Genomic DNA, 12,466 nt, shown 5'->3' on the forward strand with positions numbered 1-12,466 from the left:
TGAATGCAAACCTCGTTAAGAATAAGTTTAGTGTTTACTTGATATATAACTTATTGTCATTTATATTTCCTTTACTTTTTGCATTTTACATTTCCGCAACTAACTATCTAACAAATCTAACTTCTTATTGTTGTTGAGCCTTTATGATCCTTTGAGATTAACTTATTCCGCAATCTTATCTTGTACTAACGTTTGTTCAAGTGTTTCTCAAAAGTTTTTTTCTCAAAAATTGGTATCAGTACCACAATGGTTGCTTTTTAAACAAAACTCTTATTTTGAAAAGCCTTCTATACCACTGAAGCTTATCTTTCTAACAAAAAAAAACAAAGGAAATTTGGCACAAGCTTTATCACTAAACGTTCCCAACAGTGTTGGAGGTTCGAACAGAGCTCCAATGCTCGTGGGAAATGAATATCATCACTGGTCACAAAGGATGGAGAGGTATCTTAAAAGACTTGGAAGAGATGTATGGAGATCTGTGGAAGAAGGACCTCATGTCCCTATTCTTACTCCGGCTCAAGCTGAGGGTGCTAAAGTTCGACTAGGAGGTTTGGCAAGGAGCAATGAATCGACTAACCAAAGACGATCTAGAAAAAATGGAAAATGGTGCCATTGCTTTCTACGAAACTTCCTGCGGTGTTGCTCCTGACAACTTCGACATTATCATCAACTGCAAATCGGCGAAACAAATCTGGGATGTGCTGAAGAATCTCTATCAAGGGTCAGAACAGGCACAATATAAGAAACTCACCACTGCCCTAAATGAGTTTAACAACTTCAAAGCTCTTCCCGGAGAAAGTCTTGATGATTTATTCAAACGTTTCAATCTTATCATCACTAAATTGTCAAATGCTGGTACAGGCCGAAGTAACCATGAAGCAAACCTTCAACCGAAACTTCATTTCGGAAGAATCAACAGTTTACTAAACCACCGTTCAACCAAAACTTCAATCATCAAAAGAAACCACACAAGATATCCCCAAAACCCACACCATCCACCGCAACCACAAAATGTGTAACACCCCAAAACCAGAACAACGGAAACGTTCGGGGGCGGATGACGTCATGTACAGTATCGTAACAATGAGTAATAGTAAAACAAACAACGACATCCATTGTATTGAAAATATAGTTATTAAATTTGTGTTCTTAGTGTTGATGGTATGACACCAAAATGTATAGAAAAAATAAAAGACGAGTCTTGAATATGCTCTGTCTTCCTAAAAACCTGTCTGAGTGTATCCGTCTAATGTTTCCCTGAGAATACAAGTTATTTTGAAAAGAGAGTATCAGCATTTAAGTTGGTGAGTTCATAAGCATTTAGTATTAGAAATCTGTCTTTGTTTAATGAAAATGTTAGTGTGTTTCTCCAGATAATCCAATATTTTCTATACTAAATGAAATGTAGTCTTAGGCCTTAAGACCAAAATGTTTGTATGTTATTGTACTCTGGAATAGTGTAAGTGTATGTTTTCCATCAATGTATGCTTTCTTTCCTAGAAAAATAGTGTATTGTACTTGTATGAACTCTGTTATGTATTAGTGTTGGAAAATAATGATAGGTAGTTCTATTACTTCAAATAAAACCACTGAACTAATGTTTGTTTTATAAACGAAAACGTTTAGTTAATGTTTAATGTGAGTGAGATTATAACCATACTGAACTGACTAGTGGCCTACACGACGTTCTTCAGGCGTCGGAATGTTATGACATTTGTCATCCCCAGACCTATCGGTCCAACTGTAGCTAACAGTCGAGGTTCGGGATTGTCAGTCACGTATAGATCTATACACAAATTCATGCTCTCCCTCCAGGAGACTCTAGCTATGAATTAGGACTTTTAGTATGTACCCTAGTAGGTACCATGAAGTAGGGGCTGACATTCTAGTATTAACTTGTTTATATATAGTGTGTGTTTGTTTTATTGTTCTTGTAAATGAAAAGTATATTCGTAGTGAAAAGTAATTATACTTATGTAATTGTTCATGTAATGTATCTTTGAACTAGAAAATAGTGTGAATTAATCCATAAACTATACCTATTATAGTTTATAAGTTGTTACGTTTGTACTGAAAATGATTAAGGAAATACCCCTTTGCTCGACATGTTACAAATGGGTTAGTAATAGTGATTGCAATAAGTTTTATATATATATATATATATATATATATATATATATATATATATATATCTATTTTACCTTATAAAGCATCTTTGGTCAAACGCTGAATTTTAAGTCGTACAAGCCCTAATGCAGTGTTTACAATCATTTTAAGCATTGAATGATCTTGGATATTGGTTTGGTCAATATTGGAAAAAGTCAAAATAATAATCACGAATTTTTGACTAAGTCCCATAAAGCATCTTTGGTCAAACGCTGAATTTTAAGTCGTACAAGCCCTAATGCAGTGTTTACAATCATTTTAAGCGTTGAATGATCTTGGATATTGGTTTGGTCAATATTGGAAAAAGTCAAAATAATAATCATGAATTTTTGACTAAGTCCCATGTATACTTACCTTTCCTATATTTTTGGTAATATAATCCACTATAAATTACAAAAGCTTCTTATCCTATAATTCTTGAAATCGTTAAAATTCATTCTTTTTTGTATACGTGTTTCTGTTTTTTTGGCGAATACATAAACTCACTCTCAATCTCTCTCTCGGATCCTGCAGAAAAACAAAAACATAGCAGGTATGTTCAATGGTGTTTGTGCCTGTGTGTGACTGTGTTTACATACACAATATAACTCTCTCTCTCTCTCTCTCTATAATACAACAGAATACATATACATAAATATACAAACTCTCATATCTCTCTCTCTTTATCTCTCTTTTATCTTTAATGTTGTTTATGTGTTTTTTATGTTAACAGGATCTGATCTCGGATCCTACAGAAAAAGAAAAACATAGCAGGTATGTTCATTGGTGTCTGTGACTGTGTGACTGTGTTTACATATACTAATAACTCTCTCTCTCTCTCTCTCTCTCTCTAATACCACAGAATACAAATACATAAATATACAAACTCCTCTCTCTCTCTCTCTCTCTCTCTCTCTCTCTCTTATCTTTAATGTTGTCTATGTGTTTTTTGGGTTAACATGATCTGATCTCGGTTCCTGCAGAAAAAACTAACATAACAGGTTTGTTAAATGGTGTTTGTGACTATGTGTGCCTGTGTTTACATACTAACACAATATAATTCACTCTCTCTCTTTCTCTCTCTAATAAAATACAAAACAAATACATATATATACAAACTCCCTCTCACTCTCTCTCTCTTATCTTTAATGGTGTTTCTGTGTGTTTTTTGTGTTAACAGGAGTGAAATATTCATCATTTTAGCCTTCTTTTTTTCCCTGCACTCTCTCCTTCTCGGTTCCTGCATAAAACATAAATCTTATTAGGTAATGTATTTGTGAAATGTAATTAATATACATTCTAACTCTCTTTAATTGAATGATTGTGTTTTATGCTTACATGTCAAGAAACATATACATAAACAGGTGGCAGACATATTGCCTCTCTTTGTCGGTTCATGCATAACAAATATATTGGGTAATTTTATTTACATTTTTTTTAATATTCATAATTTTCTTTCTAAAAAAAGGGTGTTAGATGAAACATTGGTTTTTTTCCAGGTGTAGGGGTTTTTGCAAGTTATATGTTCAGGGTAATGGATGTTGAGGTTGTTGATGACCAGTTATGTTATATCATTGTGTGTATATGTGGAGATATAGGCTATGAGCACTTACTTGCTATATGTAGTAGATGTATGGATGGTGTCGAACACACATATTGTATGCAGAGCATTAAGGATGAAGTACCTAAAAATGATTGGTTATGTGAAGATTGCAAATCTGGTGATGTCTACGATATTACAAGGGTTCAAGTGGAACCATTCAACAATCAAACCACCAAATCTAAAAATGAAAAGAATTTTTTGAATACACAAACAGAAGATGACAAGCAAAAAAAATTCCAAAATTCTACAAGATGAAGTCATTATACTTTCAAATAAGAAAGTTATGAATGAAGAAGATTGCATGCAAAATAAAATTCCACAACTACCCTTGGAACAAGAATACATTATCTATGCAAATGAGAATGCAAAAATAAATTGGTGGATGAACTATGGCCACCGGATGATCGTCGACACCAATGGCTCTCTCTTGGGTGAATACAAAAAAATAGATGAAGACCTTTATATCAATATAATCTAATAAAAATTACAAATTACAAATATAGATTAGGTTAGTTATTGTGTCATAGTACTTTATGAAGATTTAAATTCAAATAATAGCAATGTACTTTGTATTGGTTGATTATTATAACCGAAGTTTGATTCTATTTAAATTAAGAATTTTAGTAGTTGTTTATGCCAAAGTTTGATACTATTTGGAAGGTGTTTTAGCTTTTTCCTCTTTGTATTTTTTAATGCATTTTCTTTGTTGAGCATAGCTTGCTTTTGTCTTTCTAATGCTATTTTTATTACCTGCCTCGAGTTGGTATTTCCCCTCTAAAACCATAATATACTTATCTAATGAATTTAAAATTTATTTTATACCTTATCTATTAAGGCTTTATCACTTGATATAAGAATGAATATTTTAAAAATTCATAGGATTAAAATTTTAGATTATGTTTGTTTGTTGATCAAAAGTCTGTTGAGGTTACTTTATATTTATAGTATACTTTGAAAATATTAACAAGCCAAAATAAGAAGAAAATGTGATATCCTGTAAAAAAACATTACCCTTTTGTTTTTACCATTTTCACCAAAGTACGTTGCTATAAGCGGCCTAATCATTTAGAATATTTATTTTAAAAAAATAATACCAAAATGATCATTTTTTACCATTTTCGCCAAGGTGCATTGCTATAAACACACTAACCCTTAACTGCCCCATCTGAACATTTTTTACCTTTGACAAAAGGCTTAGAAAATAATATGCCAACAAATATGACCATAATATAGCTGAAAACCGGTTAGCAAATCAGATTTATTCAATTCTTGAAAACCAAATTGTGATAATTGCTCCAGCAAAACTGTAATTTGTTTATAAGAATTCCAAAATTACCCCTAGAAAATGAAGTCATAACACTTTCATTATAGCATTGTACTTTAAACTTTTTCAATGTACCATGCGATTACAAGGAAAATGAAATTCTAATTATGTATTTATATAAAGAAATTGTTATTTCCAGAAAAAAAAAAACATTACCCTTTTGTTTTTACCATTTTCACCAAAGTACGTTGCTATAAGCGGCCTAATCATTTAGAATATTTCTTTAAAAAAAAAATACCAAGATGATCACTTTTTACCATTTTCACCAAAGTGCATTGCTATAAACGCACTAACCTTTAACTGCCTCATTTGAACATTTTTTGCGTTTGACAAAAGGCTTAGAAAATAATATGCCAACAAATATAACCATAATAAAGCTGAAAACCAGTTAGCAAATCTGATTTTTTTAGTTCTTGAAAACCAAATTGTGATAATTGCTGCAGCCATAATTTGTTTATAGAAATGCCAAAATTACCCCTAGAAGACGAAGTCATTATACTTTCATTATAGCATTGTACTTTAAACTTTTTCAATATACAATGCGATTACAAGGAAAATATACTTGATTTTTTTAATTCTTGAAAACCAAATTGTGATAATTGCTCTAGCAATAATTTGTTTAAAAAAAATTCCAAAATTACCCCTATAAGATGAAGTGATACTTTCATTATAACATTGTACTTTAAACTTTTTCAATATACAATGCGATTACAAGGAAAATGAAACTGATTTTTTTAAATCTTGAAAACCAAATTGTGATAATTGCTCTAGCCAAACAGTAATTTGTTTATAGAAATGCCAAAATTACCCCTAGAAGATGAAGTCATTATACTTTCATTATAACATTGTACTTTAAACCTTTTCAATGTACAATGCAATTACAAGGAAAATGAAATTCTAATTCTATAATTTAAAATTATATATTTCATATTTACAAAATCCATATTTTAATTTTATAAATTTTGAAATTCGAATATTTAAAAATGGATATTACATAAACAAAAAAAAATTAATATATTTGACATTATCCTAACTTTAATTTTAAAAAACATATCCTAAAACTTTCTACAATATCAATCCTAACTACATAAATATTGGTTGTTACATTGACATTATCCTACTTTTAAATTTATAAATCTTATCCTACTTATCTATCCAGAAAAATTATAAAATTCAAATATAAAAGTTATATATTCGAATATTAATCTTATCTTTTGTATTTATCCACTATTTATAATATTTAAATTTCAAATTTTAAATAATACATATTTTATCCCTTAATAACAAACAAACTTTATCAGGAAGATCATTATATATATAAGACTGCCGCCATATTTTTTTCAGTCAAATTCAATATCCCAACTATCAAAAAGTATGTTCGGCTATTTGTTATTGTTTTTTCTTTTCATTTTGAATTTATGTTGAGTTATATTAATTCCTAATGTTTTCCTCCTTGGCAGCCATCATGCAGTCCTTTAACATGGATGTAGAAACAACAGAACTTGAAACTTATGAAAAACAACTTTCTCTCCTCCAAAAAAAAAGAAAACGTGATTTGGCACTTCAATCTTGGAAATGGGATGAAGTGGTGGATCTTGTAAGTTATGATAGTTAACAACAATTTACTGATGAAGATGTGGATACAGAAGATACAACTGATTCGATAAAACCATTGAAAATGCCCCGACTCACAATTCAGAGCCGAAACAGGTTCACTAAGCTTAGTCGTCTACCGAATGAAGATTATCGGTATGTCATGATAATTTCAGTTGTATTTAAACAGTTATTACATAATTGAATAGAACTAATTTAGTTTATATATTATAATCACTTCATTCCTAAATTGATTATTTCTAGATATTTTTTAATTTTATGTGTCTATTATTACTATTTTCAAATAACTTTTTGCAGATATGGGTTGGAGTTTCCTGTATTGGATGTGAACCATCCAATACATGGTGAAGATGATGTGCCAGATCCCACTGAAGATGATGTAGGTGTGATCCAGCCAAATCCGGCTGAAAATGATGTACGTTTTCAACCATATCCGTTTATAGATGATGAATCAGAGTTGGGTGAAGACTGATCCTTGCAAGAAAGATCGTTAAAATTGTTTTTTAATAATTTGAATGACTTTTGCTTATAGCAAGTCGAATATTTGATATTTTATCTTTTATGACTCTATGGTTTTAGATGCTTTGATATTGGGTTTTTATGTTTTTTAATGATTATTATTGAATTTTATGGTTTTTGAATCATACTTTTCATACTCTATTTGTTTATTCTTTATTGTTTATCATGGCATCCTACTTTCATTTCTTATTACAACATTCAAAAAAAAATTTAAATAAATTCAATGCCATATTTAGAAAAATATTGAAAGTAGAATGTTTTATTATAAAGAAATGAAAGTAAGATGCTGTGATTTTCAGGAACCTCATAAGAGATCCACCTTTTAAAATTATCCAAGAAAAAGTAAAATTAAGTCGAGTCAAATGTGTTTTAAACATAAAATCCTACTTTCATTTCTTATTACAACATTGTAAAATTTCTTTAAATAAAGACAATGCCTTATTTAGAAAAACTGTGAAAGTATAATGTTGTATTAAAAGAAATGAAAGTAGGATGCTATGATTTTCAGGAACCTCATGAGAGATCCACTTTTTAAAATTATCCAAGAAAAAGTAAAATAAAGTCAAGTCAAATGTTAGCACTTTGGAATATTGTACTTTCAATTTGTCCTTATTAAAGCATTGTACTTTGAAAGTTCCAACCAGATATAACATTTACTTTCATTTATGTGCTGTAATCTTATTGATTTGTGTTTTTATCTTTTGTAGTTAGTGGCATATTAATATCGAGCTACTCGAAACATGGTCATTTTTAACAACCTATTATGTTTAAATCATCTTTATTATTGCTAGATCTTCAGTAAAGGGAATTCAACTTTGTAATCACTTAAGGTATATTTCTTATTATTTTTGGTCTATTATTTATGTTTGTTCCACATATTTAAGTTTGTAAGCAACTTATTATTTAGTTAATAAGTTTGTAATTTTAAACATGTTATTTTTTAGTGTAAGTTATTATTTAGTTAATAAGTTGATAATTTTAAACATGTTATTTTTAATGTAGTTGGTGTTTGTCTTTTAACGGTTCTATATAAATACATCGTTTTTGTGAACATCATAATGCTTTGACATATTTCATAGCAGATTTTGTTTCTCTTTATCTTAAACTAGAAATAATCCATGCTATAAAATAAGACGCAACCTTAAATGGTTTATCCATTGAATTAAAAAATTATATAAAACCATTCTAAAAACACAACAAAATAATAGATAGTTACAAATTTAAGAAAAAGTTTTTGTACAACATTAATATAGGAAAAAATACATTAAATGGTATTTGGATTCAAAGACAAAAAAAATGTGTAAAAACATGTGTTGTGAAAACCACGGTTCTTTTTTAAAAGGAAAATGAGATGATATTACTCTTTTTTAAGAGTTTTGTATTGACTCATGTACATTACCAAACCAAATTTTATTGATTATTATATTGTATGTTATTTGTTCTAATATTAAATAATTAATACTATTTCCTAATGAGTCAAAGGGTAAAAGATCAAAATTTGTTATTATATTTGTATTAATTGTGAGGCTATTCTTTGAAATTACGGTATAATAATATAAACATTTGTCATTTTAAAAGGTAATTGTTAATAAATATGATAACTATTAATTGAAATCTAACTTTAAATATCAAATATCACATCAAAAGAAAAATGACAAAAAAAGAAAATTGGTTTTCTGGTTAACATTCGCAATACAAAAAACATGAACTATAACTAACCCAAAAAAAGACGAATAGTTTTATGAGTTTTAAATTTGCCTTAAAAAATGATTTTTGTAAAGACTATTAACACGCCTCAGGGGCTTGGTAAATAACTACATATTTATTGGCCCTTGGTATTATAGTTAAATTCATGGGATATTATGGTTTCTTATAGCATCCTGCTTTCATTTCTTATTACAACATTGTATATTTTTAAAGTACAACGCCTTATTGAGATAAACATTTAAAGTATAATGTCATAATACATAGAAATGAAAGTATGAAATGCAATTCGAGAAACTAAAACAATATAATGATAGATACTAATAATACTTACCTATTCCTCTTTATGCAAAAACTCATCAGTCTCCTGGATAAAGCATACCTGCAATGGCAAACAAATAATTGAATAAAGTACATGGTTTTTCCAAATGAAATGCGTTTTTAATAAGAAAATGAAAATACAATGTCATAATTTGAAGACTTTTCAAAGTAAAATGCTTACAGAAAAAAAACAAAATGTATTAGGGGCTGTTTGGTATTAACTTAAAACTCAGGGACTATTTTGGTAAATAATATATTCATGGGCTGTTTTAAAAATTATCCTTTTTCAAAACTAACCATCAACATTATCCTAATTTTAAATTTTAAAACATAATCTAAAACTTTCTACATTATCTATCCTAACTATATTTTTAAATTCAAAATTTAACAAATGGATAAAATGATTTTTATCTTATCCATCCAAAACCAACTTGAATTCAATACATATATATGACATAATATTCCGCCAAAAGCCACATTTACTTTTCTTTCCACGCTCCTGCAAAAGGTGAGTTTTTTTGTGTTTTTACCTCTTCGTTATACTGATATTCACAATACTAAATCAATACTTCTTCCTTTCTACAGCCTTCTATTACCGTAAATATTTGTTAGCTTGGTTAATCAAAGGCAAAAAGGTATGCATTTCATTGTTTATAATTATTTTTCTGTGATTTGTAGTTTTTCATTCGGTGTATTTTATTTACATCACTTATTCAAAAGAGTAATTGTGTTCATTTAAATAGATTTGTGCCAACAAAAATCATATATAAAAAACAACACAATAGCAAAGCTTTAATATAACAATGCTTTAAAATAACTTTTTTGTAAAATTTCCGGTCTATTTTCAAATTTCCAAAAAACAGAATTTTACATAATAGAATGCTATATTTGAAAGATTCCAGAAAGTTGAATACATAAAAGCATGTTGGTATTTCATGCATTTAGGAAATATTACATTTCAGAAAAAATACAAATAAAAAAACTCATGTTCAAAACTATAGTTCAAAAAATAATAGAATTTTATTGTTTTGTGTTAAAAGTATAAGTAGTATTTTTAGCTTAAAATAATACTACATTGTAGTTTTTGGTTATAAATATATGTTTGTTGGTCTTTTGGGATAAATAATAACAGCTCATTAAAATTTAAGAAACCTTATATTACAAAAAGAGAAAAAATAATAATAGATTTTTATTGTTTTGTGTTAAAAATATAAGTAGTATTTTTAGCTTAAAATAATACTACATTGTAGTTTTAGGTTATAAATATATTTTTGTTGGTCTTTCGGGATAAATAATAACAGCTCATTAAAATATAAAAAACCTTATATTAATTTATGACATTGAACAAACTCAATACCCTTAAGGGTATTTGTATTGCATCATTCCTTGGGATTTTAAAGGAATTGGAATTAAAATCCATTCCAATCCAATGTTATATATACCAAAAGTCATGTATTTCAAATTATGTCATTTTTCAAAAAGAAATGTATGTAGTATTAGTTGTTTCTACATAATTTATATTGTTTTTTAAAGACCGTCAAAATCACAAATCTACTAAACACCTTACTGAAGATCAATAATCGTGTTCTAATAAGCAGAAGTTTTTTTTTTTTTTTTATCAAAATTTTTCCTTAATTTATATGTATCTTACACAAATTAGTTATGCAATATGTATCTCTTCTTCCTATGTGTCTTCAAAAACATTCACATTCAGAATCAACAAAATGATGGTCATTTATAAACATGAACATACAAAGGGATTCAATTTTTTTTGGGAAGGCACACATTGTTCGTTTTAATTACTAAACTGGTTAAACTTTTAATAAAAACTTTTAAATAGACAACGTATGAAAAAAACTAATTGTTGTGAGTTCTTCTATCCTAGTTTATATAAAAACTTTAACAGATATACTAAAAATTAATAAAAGATTATGCTTTTTGAAGTATAAACATAAAGTTCTTACTTTTGCTGGATAATTCCCAATTGTTGTGTTGCAAGTTTCTATTTTTCTTTGACTATTTCAGCCTATCAAAATCATACACACAATTCAAATTACATGATTATAGAATAATAATTTATGTAATTAAGACATAAAATCAAAAGATTATACCTCTATTATTGCATTATCACGTTTAGATAATGCAGAACCAACACAACATTGGAAAATTTTATTCTGCTTCTCTGCTTCTAAGCTCTGAATAGGTTAAAAAGACAAAATTAACCTCACTATAACAAGTTCATATGTATTCCAATAAGAAAAGTAAAATGACAGAATTAACCTTTGTATGATACGATAACACTGTGAAAGCTCTTCTTGGAGATTTACATTATTCCGCATACAAGAAGTTAACTTCTTCTTCAAATCATCTATTTCCTGCTCCAGACCAGCTGTCCTAATTGTGTATACTTCAAATGTCTGAAAATTATACAAAAAAATGCTTAGTTTAGGCTTTTCTGTTAGGTGTATGGTTGAGAGATAGTTAGAGATGAAAAAAACTAATTGTTGTGAGTTCTTCTATCCTGGTTTATATAAAAACTTTAACAGATATACTAGAAATAAATAAATGATGATGCTTTTTGAAGTATAAACATAAAGTTCTTACTTTTGCTGGATAATTCCCAATTGTTGTGTTGCAAGTTCCTATTTTTCTTTGACTATTTCAGCCTATCAGAAGCATATACACAATTCAAATTACATGATTATAGAATAATAATTTATGTAATTAAGACATAAAATCAAGAGATTATACCTCTATTATTGCATTATCACGTTCAAAGAATGCAGAACCAACACAACATTGGAAAATTTTATTCTGCTTCTCTGCTTCTACGCTCTGAAGAGGTTAAAAAGACAAAATTAGCCTCACTATAACAAGTTCATATGTATTCCAATAAGAAAAGTAGAATGACAGAATTAGGTGTATGGTTGAGAGATAGTTAGAGATGATGAGAGTTAGAATAGAAGAAATTGTCGGCACCTGAAGATTCAGAATCAGATGCTTCTCAGCAAGAGAAGCAACAACCATAAGAACTGGCATCGATTTCAGTCTACAGTAATGTCTAGATCTAGAAACCAAGCACATCGTTAAACGGAGCAAGTAGCGTAACAACATCCATACCTAACATTTTATACATCTCAACATACCTTCTCAAGTTCTTCTGCTTCGATCGTAACCAGCCTAGCACCACCACCATCACAACTGCCAGCACATCCTGTGAAAGAAACCTTAATTCT

The sequence above is a fragment of the Lactuca virosa genome, chromosome 3 (genome assembly GCF_052849685.1).
Source record: "Lactuca virosa cultivar CGN04683 chromosome 3, Lactuca_virosa_CGN04683_v6, whole genome shotgun sequence".
Lineage (NCBI taxonomy): Eukaryota > Viridiplantae > Streptophyta > Magnoliopsida > Asterales > Asteraceae > Lactuca > Lactuca virosa.